Genomic DNA, 11,632 nt, shown 5'->3' on the forward strand with positions numbered 1-11,632 from the left:
TTGCAACTGCACATCTACAGTGCATTCAGAAAGTATTCAGACCCCTTCACTTTTTCCACATTGTTATGTTACAGCGTAACTCTAACAATATATTAATACATTTTTCCCCTCAATCTACACACAACACCCCATAATGACACAACAAAACAGGTTTAGAAATGTTTGCAAAAACAGAAATACCTTATTTGCATAAGTATTCAGACCATTTGCTATGATACTCGAAATTGAGCTGAGGTGCATCCTGTTTCCATTGATCATCCTTGAGGTAGTTCTACAACTTGAAGGCCTCTCAGACATGAGAAACAATATTTTCTGGGCTGATGAAACCAAGATTACACACTGGGACATGCCGTGCCGTGCCATTATGCAGAATTTCAATTGTACGGCCTTTTAACTTGCAGGGATGGACACTCTTGAATGTCTTAATTATAGGCTACCCCGACTTTGTCTCCTATTTCTATCATGTTAAATATTAACCACTATCAGTATCGACTGTGAGTAGGCATAATAATAACACTTATTCAACTGCCAATTTACTATTAGTTCCCTTCAGTAGGTATAACCTAACCCCTAAAGGTTTACCTTTATTTGCTTCCTCTGTAAACGCCGTCACGGCCATGTGGCTATTGCTAAGGATCATTAGTAACAATTGATAACATAAAAAAATAAAAGGCTAATTAAATCGTTTATGGAGCGGAACACTGATTAAGACAGCAGTTTGAACCCGATGTATGGCACCATACTTGGCTGTGTCATCACCCAGTTCCATGGTTGGTGCAGGCAATAGATGTGGGTATAGTTATTGTACACAAATATTCCAACATTACCCCAGGTTAAATAAGTGAGTGTGGCAATTTTTAGAATGAATCAAACCACTGTTTACTTTCTTTCATGCCGAAAGGCTCTCCAAGCTATTTTTTTATGATTCATAAATACTTTCCTAACCCTAAATAACCTACAAGATCAGAGTATTTTTTTTAAATCTACCAACTGGTGTTGAAACGGAGACAAATATGCATATATTTAGATATCTTTCCTTCATTGATCCATACTATTCTGAACCCGTTCTCTCAATATATTCTATTGAGTCTGTTGACAAAAACCAAAGTGAAAAGGTGTACTGTATTTAAAGGGATGACTTATTAAGACAAATGTACTGAAAACCCTATTGAATAAAAACTCCACGAGAACATCTGTTGGCCAGCCAGTGGGGAGGTTTCTAGCAGTTCAATTACACTTATTTGGCGTGCGCAAGTGAACCACGCCTGTTACGCACCTTAATAAGGTTACTCTGAATACCAACTACTAAAAAGTATATAGAAAAGGCGTAATTTCCTAAATCGGACCCTTAGTGAATACAGGCCCAAACTTAATCTGTGTCTAGGAAACTGGCCTTGAGGGTTGGTCCTGACCTCTCTGCAGGTTGCCGATGGCCTCGTTGTAGTTCTCCAGCTCCAGGTGACACTGGACCAGGAAGAAGTGGGCTTTGACAGAATGGGGGTCCAGTTCCAGCGCGTGCTTGCAGTCCGCCAGGGCTTTGTCGTTCTGCTTGCAGCTTCACTTGGCACAGAGTACACCGCCACTGAGGGGTTACGGTTCTGTTGGCAAGATGTATACACACACACACAGGTGCAACCACGCACGTTATTAGGCCTACATATTGCACAAGCTATTTTTGTAAGAGTGCATCAGACCAAGCTACTCCTATTCTGACATCTATTCAGAGTAGGTGAATAGGACAGTGTCAATATCTCATATCATATAGACTTTCAGTCATCTGAAAAGGTGTAGACATTTTACATCATCATTCCCCTTAAGAGCAGTAGCTTGCTACTCACTATGGTTTTGCTGTAGCAGGTGGCAGCTTCCTGGTACTTGCGGCAGAGGAACAGTCGGTTGCCCTGCTCCTTCAGCTCCTGTGCTGTGGAACTCTTCTCTGGGCTGCTATCCATCTTCTCTGGTGGCTCTGCAGCGCCCGCTGCGCACTGTTTCCCTATCCTGTTCCCGTCTCTCCGGCTGGCTAGCTGTCAGGTGAAAGAATGGCCCTATTCTTTGTCTTCTCACAAACTAGAAAAGAAAGATAGGCAGCATCAGCAACAGTCTGTTGCTGCTGCGTGTGGTGAGGTGATGTTGCAACTCATACATTGAGCCCTCACATTTCACTGGCTAGCTAGTTATGCATCAACATATGGTTGTGCAACTAAGATGCTGAAGTCAATGGTTGAGACGCATTAAAACCAGTCATTATCGGGCACACCACCTGGCCATGACCACACTATGTCAAAACTACGCTAACTAGCTAATGGCTGACGTTGCGCCCTCCCTCAGTCCCTGTGTCACTACACAAAACAAGGTAGCTAGTTGCGTTGGCAAAGACCGTGGACTTTCCCCATTGGTTTGCTGATATGGTTTACTGAGTCAAACGTCTGCTACAATGCAACGTCCAAATCCCATAGCTAAGCAACGATGCTAACGCTAGCCCAATAGTGGAGTAAAATTAGCCTAGCGTTACTCCTTTGTCCAATGACCTTAGGTACATGTTATATTTAAAGGGAGAATTAGCTCTGGAAGCCATCTAAACGTGAATCGATTCTCAGTTGCAGTAACGTTACGGTTCTTGAAATAAATCCCTCTAGGTTCATATCACATCAAAATAATTTCACTAATGCAAAAAATACACACCTACTGTACACGGTCTTAACCGGTTAACACAGAACAGTATTTTTCAGTAACAACACGTTTGTGGCGTCTGTCTTCACACAGCAGGCGTATTCGGAGAAACAGATTGCTAATTAGCTCAGGTAGTCCACTCTGTCTTCCGTAAATAAGCGCTGTGAGATGGAAATATGGTCGTGTGGGAACCCCAGCCCTATAAAGCTGTGTATCAATTTAAATTTTAGTTTTTTGAAAATGGGTTATCACGGATATGAAAGATAAGGTCATTACGCCTCCAAAAACATATCGCTAGCGATGCTTGTTTAATGTTCAGAACGAACGTCACGGCTCCTAACAGAACTCCCCCTCCAGAATACGCCTCTTCACCCAATGATTTAGCCACATGTATGTCTAATGTAACATTATCTCATGATGACAAAGTCAAGCGTTAGCTAACAGCTAGCCTAGCTCAAATTTCGGTTATTAAACTAACGTTACCTAGCTACCGATTAGTGGTGAACTACACACAAAAACAAACATCTTTAACCTCACCCTTTCAAATGAATGTCATATACAGACGATTGATGTGCCAGTATATTTCAATTTCAAGTCTTAATTGATTTGCTTTTCCCATTGAACTGTAACTATACTATAACAGAGAGCTAAGAGCTAGCTAGTTTGTTGTCATGCTGACGTCGAATATACGACGGAGCACCGCGAGGTAAGATTCAATAATATTATATTACATCATGTTAACAACAAGTGTTTGAAATATTTTGGAAATTATGTTTTGCTGATAAAATACTGTAACGACCTTGCGTTTATAAGCGCGGAAATCGACTCTGCCGCACGATCACCTCCGCGCGCTATCCAAACATGCAATTTCACTAGAGGCACGCATTTCCCAAAGTGTTTGAAATCTTTTGGAAATTATGCTTTGCCTGTTAAAATACGTCAAATTGATTTCCTCAAATATTATAAAAGATCTCCGAGGTTGAAATTCTCCAGATGGCACTTCATTTCAGTTGTGTTGTAATGTTATGATAGAAATTGCCTAATGTTAATCACCAATGTTGGATAACTGACTAAAATGATATTTTGTGAGTAAAATACATACAATTATTTCTATTATTATTGAAAAAGATCTCATGGTTGAAATTCTACAAATTATACCTCCATTATGTCCTTTAGTAGTGTTTCTGTAGAAATTGCCTCAAAAGTCATATTAAATCATGTTAATCACCAATGTTGGAAATCTGACTAAAATGATATTTTCTGAGTAAAGTACACAAAATCGTGTAGTAGTTTTATGGTAGAAATATTCTCATGTTCACGAAAAGTGGTTGAAAACTTTTGGAAGTTATGTTGTTTTTCCCCCCCTTTTTTCCCCCAATTTCATGGTATCCAATTGTTAGTAGTTACTATCTTGTCTCATCGCTACAACTCCCATACGGGCTCTGGAGAGACGAAGGTCGAAAGCCATGCGTCCTCTGACTTTAGAGGAGCAGGCAATGTATTCCTATGGGGAGAGATGTCGTTGTAATCTGTGAGATCAAAAAAAAACTGTTTTACTGTTAAGGGTTAATGCCACACGGTCAAGGTTAGGCTTGCACAGATCGGGAGGACCTCAGGAATGAGGGAGAGGTGTCGTAATCTGTGTGTGTGTGTGTGAGAGAGCTTTTCTTTGACATCTGTTGGGAGAAATGACTGATTTACAGTTCATGGGGGTTGCCTAATCACATAAATAAAGTTTTGGAAAGATCTGACTTTTTTTTAACCCTTTGAAACAGCCCCTCTGACACCAATTATGGCACTTCCGGTTGGCACAGGAAGCTATAGGTAAACACATATCCTCATTGGGGTATGCCCTTTACAGAATCCTGAGTTTTAAGTGTTAAGCCTACCCCCTACTTTTTCGAACATTCTGTTAAAAATCGCGCAACATTTCAACGTCCTGCTACTCATGCCAGGAATATAGTATATGCATATGATTAGTATGTGTGGATAGAAAACACTCTCACGTTTCTAAAACTGGTTAAATCACGGCTGTGATCACGGCATCGAAAAGCGCAAGAAAAACTGGTCACTGAAAACTGGAAAAAATATCCATGCGCCACTTGCATGTATCGTTTAAGGGACACCAAATTAAATGGTGCTGAGATTGCAATTCCTACAGCTTCCACACGATGTCGCCAGTCTTGTCAATTTCTGGGAGTTATTTCTTGGTCAAACAAAGAAGAAACCCCATTCCATCCGGTCTCCGACAGGAAGTTTTGGAAGAGAGATTTCCGAACATGATTTGAAGACGTGGAGCTATTGAATTACACATCGCCCCGTGATCAATTTGATAGATTATTAACGTTTACTAATACCTAAAGTTGGATTACAAAAGTATTTCGAAGTGTTTTGTGAAAGTTTATCGTCGACCTTTTTAATTTAAAAAAATGACGCTGCGTTTTGAAACTGTGTTTTTTTCTGAATCACAGTTTCCATAGATGGATATTTTGGGTATATATGGACCGATTTAATTGAAAAAAAAGACCCAATAGTGATGTTTATGGGGCATATAGGAGTGCCAACAAAGAAGCTCGTCAAAGGTAATGAATGTTTTTTACATTTTATTTCTGCTATTTGTGTAGCGAGTAAAGTGTAGCGAGTCTACGCTAATTCTTTTGTTTACGTCGCCTTCAGGTATTTCGGGGTGTTGCATGCTATCAGATAATAGCTTCTCATGCTTTCGCCGAAAAGCATTTTAAAAATCTGACTTGTTGGCTAGATTCACAACGAGTGTAGCTTTAATTCAATACCCTGCATGTGTGTGTTTTAATGAACGTTTGAGTTTTAACGAGTACTATTAGCATTTAGCGTAGCGCATTTGCATTTCCAGGTGGCTAGATGGGTCGGGTGGGCTTATTAAGAACTGACTTATTTACGGAGTGTTTAGTGAGTGTGTGTTATTTCAGAAAATCACAGAAATCTCGTAGAACTCCGAAGCACACTTTAAAAAGATTCGTATGAACACGCTGCAACTGGATCTGTAACTGTTAAACATTTTTTTTTTTAACTATTTTTGAACATCACCAAATTGACATTGTATGAATTCCCTTAACATAAAGACTTAAAACTCAAAATGTGTTCACTTTCAGCTTCCTGTGTAAACCGGAAGTGTCTTAAAATGGTGCTGTTTCCAAGGGTTAAAAAGGTCAGATCTTTTCAAAACTTAATATGAGTGATTAGGCAACCCCCATGAACTGTAAATCAGTCATTTCTCCCAGCAAATGTCAAAGAAAAGCTCTCTCACACACACACACAGCAAGGATGGAGTGACAAAGTGCGGTGCTTAAAGACACACAGAGCCTGCAATGTTATTTCCATATTCTCTAGGCCGTTCCGAGTTCAACGAGATGCCCGCTTGACCGTAGCTCGCTCTGAATGCAGCGACCGTGAAAAAAGTAGGCCCAAAATGAAGCCTGGCCCTAAATGTCATTTGCTTTTGGGTGACAGTGAGAGAACCGTTAGGGTGAGAAGCACAATTCGACCTCAGGTACGTACGTTCCTGAGGTCCTCCCGATCTGTGCAAGCCTAACCTTGACCGTGTGGCATTAACCCTTAACAGTAAAACAGTTTTTTTTTGATCTCACAGATTACAACGACATCTCTCCCCATAAGAATACATTGCCTGCTCCTCTAAAGTCAACCTGAAGCCTATGTGGGTTATGAATGCCTTATGAACCTGTCTTCAATGACAGTCCATCAGGATACTATGAGGTCTACCTGTGTCGATTCTAAGCTTCCTGAAGCAACCGGAAGTGGTTAAAAATCACCCTAAACGTGTTTTTTTCATACCCAACCAGCAGTTTGTGATAAATAGTGCATTCAACCCTGTGTAAATCGGTCAGTTCTTAACATAAACACTTAAAACTCAGGATTCTGTAAAGGCATACCCCAATAAGGATATGCGTTTACCTATAGCTTCCTGTGCCAACCGGAAGTGCCATAATTGGTGTCACAGGGGCTGTTTCAAAGGGTTAAAAAAGTCAGATCTTTCCAAAACTTCATGTGTGTGATTAGGCAACCCCCATGAACTGTAAATAATTTTTCCCATAAAATTTCAAAGAAAAACTAAATCACACACAAGCACAGCTTGGAAGGAGGGACACATTGGGGTGCGTAGAGACATACACTGCCTTCATTAGTTAGCTTTGTTCGAGCTAAAAAAGAACCGTCAGACCTAGAGTTACGAAACTTTAGAAACCTGTTCTAGACCCCAGGTCGATAGTGCGTGGTGAGGTACGTGGCTCTAGAAGGTTCTCGGACCGAAAAAGTTGTGGAAAAATGGCATAAGGACAACAAAGTCAAGGTATTGGAGTTGTCATCACAGAGCCCTGACCTCAACCCTATAGAACATTTGTGGGCAGAACTGAGAAAGCGTGTGCGAGCAAAGAGGCCGACAAACCTGACTCAGTTACACCAGCTGTCAGGTGGAATGGGCCAAAATTTAGGAATATCAGTGCAGACATTTTGCTCATACACTAGTATGATTATCTGCCCAAAAGCCTAGCTCCCGGTCCCTCCCTCACCTCTCCTTCTCTGCTAGGTTAAGTTCGGTGAGATATGCATGCAGCTTGTTCTCCTGGTTGATGCGCTTCTCCTTAGCGACCCGCAGGGCACTCGGGATGTCGTCTCCAAAGTTCAGTCTCTGCTCCTTGGCCAGATTGTAAGCTGCCGACAGAAAAGGTCCAGACATGAATGTAGTCCATTGAAAACAGTAATACTGCCTCAGAGATGCCTAGTATTGGGTATAGTTAGAATGTTGACAGCATTATAAATTGCAACTGCACATCTACAGTGCATTCAGAAAGTATTCAGACCCCTTCACTTTTTCCACATTGTTATGTTACAGCGTAACTCTAACAATATATTAATACATTTTTCCCCTCAATCTACACACAACACCCCATAATGACACAACAAAACAGGTTTAGAAATGTTTGCAAAAACAGAAATACCTTATTTGCATAAGTATTCAGACCATTTGCTATGATACTCGAAATTGAGCTGAGGTGCATCCTGTTTCCATTGATCATCCTTGAGGTAGTTCTACAACTTGAAGGCCTCTCAGACATGAGAAACAATATTTTCTGGGCTGATGAAACCAAGATTACACACTGGGACATGCCGTGCCGTGCCATTATGCAGAATTTCAATTGTACGGCCTTTTAACTTGCAGGGATGGACACTCTTGAATGTCTTAATTATAGGCTACCCCGACTTTGTCTCCTATTTCTATCATGTTAAATATTAACCACTATCAGTATCGACTGTGAGTAGGCATAATAATAACACTTATTCAACTGCCAATTTACTATTAGTTCCCTTCAGTAGGTATAACCTAACCCCTAAAGGTTTACCTTTATTTGCTTCCTCTGTAAACGCCGTCACGGCCATGTGGCTATTGCTAAGGATCATTAGTAACAATTGATAACATAAAAAAATAAAAGGCTAATTAAATCGTTTATGGAGCGGAACACTGATTAAGACAGCAGTTTGAACCCGATGTATGGCACCATACTTGGCTGTGTCATCACCCAGTTCCATGGTTGGTGCAGGCAATAGATGTGGGTATAGTTATTGTACACAAATATTCCAACATTACCCCAGGTTAAATAAGTGAGTGTGGCAATTTTTAGAATGAATCAAACCACTGTTTACTTTCTTTCATGCCGAAAGGCTCTCCAAGCTATTTTTTTATGATTCATAAATACTTTCCTAACCCTAAATAACCTACAAGATCAGAGTATTTTTTTTAAATCTACCAACTGGTGTTGAAACGGAGACAAATATGCATATATTTAGATATCTTTCCTTCATTGATCCATACTATTCTGAACCCGTTCTCTCAATATATTCTATTGAGTCTGTTGACAAAAACCAAAGTGAAAAGGTGTACTGTATTTAAAGGGATGACTTATTAAGACAAATGTACTGAAAACCCTATTGAATAAAAACTCCACGAGAACATCTGTTGGCCAGCCAGTGGGGAGGTTTCTAGCAGTTCAATTACACTTATTTGGCGTGCGCAAGTGAACCACGCCTGTTACGCACCTTAATAAGGTTACTCTGAATACCAACTACTAAAAAGTATATAGAAAAGGCGTAATTTCCTAAATCGGACCCTTAGTGAATACAGGCCCAAACTTAATCTGTGTCTAGGAAACTGGCCTTGAGGGTTGGTCCTGACCTCTCTGCAGGTTGCCGATGGCCTCGTTGTAGTTCTCCAGCTCCAGGTGACACTGGACCAGGAAGAAGTGGGCTTTGACAGAATGGGGGTCCAGTTCCAGCGCGTGCTTGCAGTCCGCCAGGGCTTTGTCGTTCTGCTTGCAGCTTCACTTGGCACAGAGTACACCGCCACTGAGGGGTTACGGTTCTGTTGGCAAGATGTATACACACACACACAGGTGCAACCACGCACGTTATTAGGCCTACATATTGCACAAGCTATTTTTGTAAGAGTGCATCAGACCAAGCTACTCCTATTCTGACATCTATTCAGAGTAGGTGAATAGGACAGTGTCAATATCTCATATCATATAGACTTTCAGTCATCTGAAAAGGTGTAGACATTTTACATCATCATTCCCCTTAAGAGCAGTAGCTTGCTACTCACTATGGTTTTGCTGTAGCAGGTGGCAGCTTCCTGGTACTTGCGGCAGAGGAACAGTCGGTTGCCCTGCTCCTTCAGCTCCTGTGCTGTGGAACTCTTCTCTGGGCTGCTATCCATCTTCTCTGGTGGCTCTGCAGCGCCCGCTGCGCACTGTTTCCCTATCCTGTTCCCGTCTCTCCGGCTGGCTAGCTGTCAGGTGAAAGAATGGCCCTATTCTTTGTCTTCTCACAAACTAGAAAAGAAAGATAGGCAGCATCAGCAACAGTCTGTTGCTGCTGCGTGTGGTGAGGTGATGTTGCAACTCATACATTGAGCCCTCACATTTCACTGGCTAGCTAGTTATGCATCAACATATGGTTGTGCAACTAAGATGCTGAAGTCAATGGTTGAGACGCATTAAAACCAGTCATTATCGGGCACACCACCTGGCCATGACCACACTATGTCAAAACTACGCTAACTAGCTAATGGCTGACGTTGCGCCCTCCCTCAGTCCCTGTGTCACTACACAAAACAAGGTAGCTAGTTGCGTTGGCAAAGACCGTGGACTTTCCCCATTGGTTTGCTGATATGGTTTACTGAGTCAAACGTCTGCTACAATGCAACGTCCAAATCCCATAGCTAAGCAACGATGCTAACGCTAGCCCAATAGTGGAGTAAAATTAGCCTAGCGTTACTCCTTTGTCCAATGACCTTAGGTACATGTTATATTTAAAGGGAGAATTAGCTCTGGAAGCCATCTAAACGTGAATCGATTCTCAGTTGCAGTAACGTTACGGTTCTTGAAATAAATCCCTCTAGGTTCATATCACATCAAAATAATTTCACTAATGCAAAAAATACACACCTACTGTACACGGTCTTAACCGGTTAACACAGAACAGTATTTTTCAGTAACAACACGTTTGTGGCGTCTGTCTTCACACAGCAGGCGTATTCGGAGAAACAGATTGCTAATTAGCTCAGGTAGTCCACTCTGTCTTCCGTAAATAAGCGCTGTGAGATGGAAATATGGTCGTGTGGGAACCCCAGCCCTATAAAGCTGTGTATCAATTTAAATTTTAGTTTTTTGAAAATGGGTTATCACGGATATGAAAGATAAGGTCATTACGCCTCCAAAAACATATCGCTAGCGATGCTTGTTTAATGTTCAGAACGAACGTCACGGCTCCTAACAGAACTCCCCCTCCAGAATACGCCTCTTCACCCAATGATTTAGCCACATGTATGTCTAATGTAACATTATCTCATGATGACAAAGTCAAGCGTTAGCTAACAGCTAGCCTAGCTCAAATTTCGGTTATTAAACTAACGTTACCTAGCTACCGATTAGTGGTGAACTACACACAAAAACAAACATCTTTAACCTCACCCTTTCAAATGAATGTCATATACAGACGATTGATGTGCCAGTATATTTCAATTTCAAGTCTTAATTGATTTGCTTTTCCCATTGAACTGTAACTATACTATAACAGAGAGCTAAGAGCTAGCTAGTTTGTTGTCATGCTGACGTCGAATATACGACGGAGCACCGCGAGGTAAGATTCAATAATATTATATTACATCATGTTAACAACAAGTGTTTGAAATATTTTGGAAATTATGTTTTGCTGATAAAATACTGTAACGACCTTGCGTTTATAAGCGCGGAAATCGACTCTGCCGCACGATCACCTCCGCGCGCTATCCAAACATGCAATTTCACTAGAGGCACGCATTTCCCAAAGTGTTTGAAATCTTTTGGAAATTATGCTTTGCCTGTTAAAATACGTCAAATTGATTTCCTCAAATATTATAAAAGATCTCCGAGGTTGAAATTCTCCAGATGGCACTTCATTTCAGTTGTGTTGTAATGTTATGATAGAAATTGCCTAATGTTAATCACCAATGTTGGATAACTGACTAAAATGATATTTTGTGAGTAAAATACATACAATTATTTCTATTATTATTGAAAAAGATCTCATGGTTGAAATTCTACAAATTATACCTCCATTATGTCCTTTAGTAGTGTTTCTGTAGAAATTGCCTCAAAAGTCATATTAAATCATGTTAATCACCAATGTTGGAAATCTGACTAAAATGATATTTTCTGAGTAAAGTACACAAAATCGTGTAGTAGTTTTATGGTAGAAATATTCTCATGTTCACGAAAAGTGGTTGAAAACTTTTGGAAGTTATGTTGTTTTTCCCCCCCTTTTTTCCCCCAATTTCATGGTATCCAATTGTTAGTAGTTACTATCTTGTCTCATCGCTACAACTCCCATACGGGCTCTGGAGAGACGAAGGTCGAAAGCCATGCGTCCTCTG

At 40.8% G+C, this 11,632-nt stretch overlaps 1 long non-coding RNA gene across 1 annotated transcript in view; it reads right to left on the reverse strand.

Moving 5' to 3' along the window:
- LOC149974449 (uncharacterized) overlaps nucleotides 1-9,551 on the reverse strand; it is a 30,219-nt gene extending 20,668 nt beyond the window's left edge. Inside the window, exons 1-5 of the long non-coding RNA XR_016489412.1 lie at nucleotides 9,323-9,551; nucleotides 8,897-9,082; nucleotides 7,236-7,377; nucleotides 1,839-2,067; nucleotides 1,413-1,598 (exon numbers count right to left, since the gene is read on the reverse strand). This is a non-coding gene — a long non-coding RNA (uncharacterized LOC149974449). The remainder of the gene's footprint in view (nucleotides 1-1,412; nucleotides 1,599-1,838; nucleotides 2,068-7,235; nucleotides 7,378-8,896; nucleotides 9,083-9,322) is intronic.
- Between the last annotated feature and the right edge of the window lie 2,081 nt (nucleotides 9,552-11,632).

Source organism: Oncorhynchus mykiss, chromosome 20 (assembly GCF_057628025.1).
Source record: "Oncorhynchus mykiss isolate SJ-2025 chromosome 20, ASM5762802v1, whole genome shotgun sequence".
NCBI classification, from domain to species: domain Eukaryota; kingdom Metazoa; phylum Chordata; class Actinopteri; order Salmoniformes; family Salmonidae; genus Oncorhynchus; species Oncorhynchus mykiss.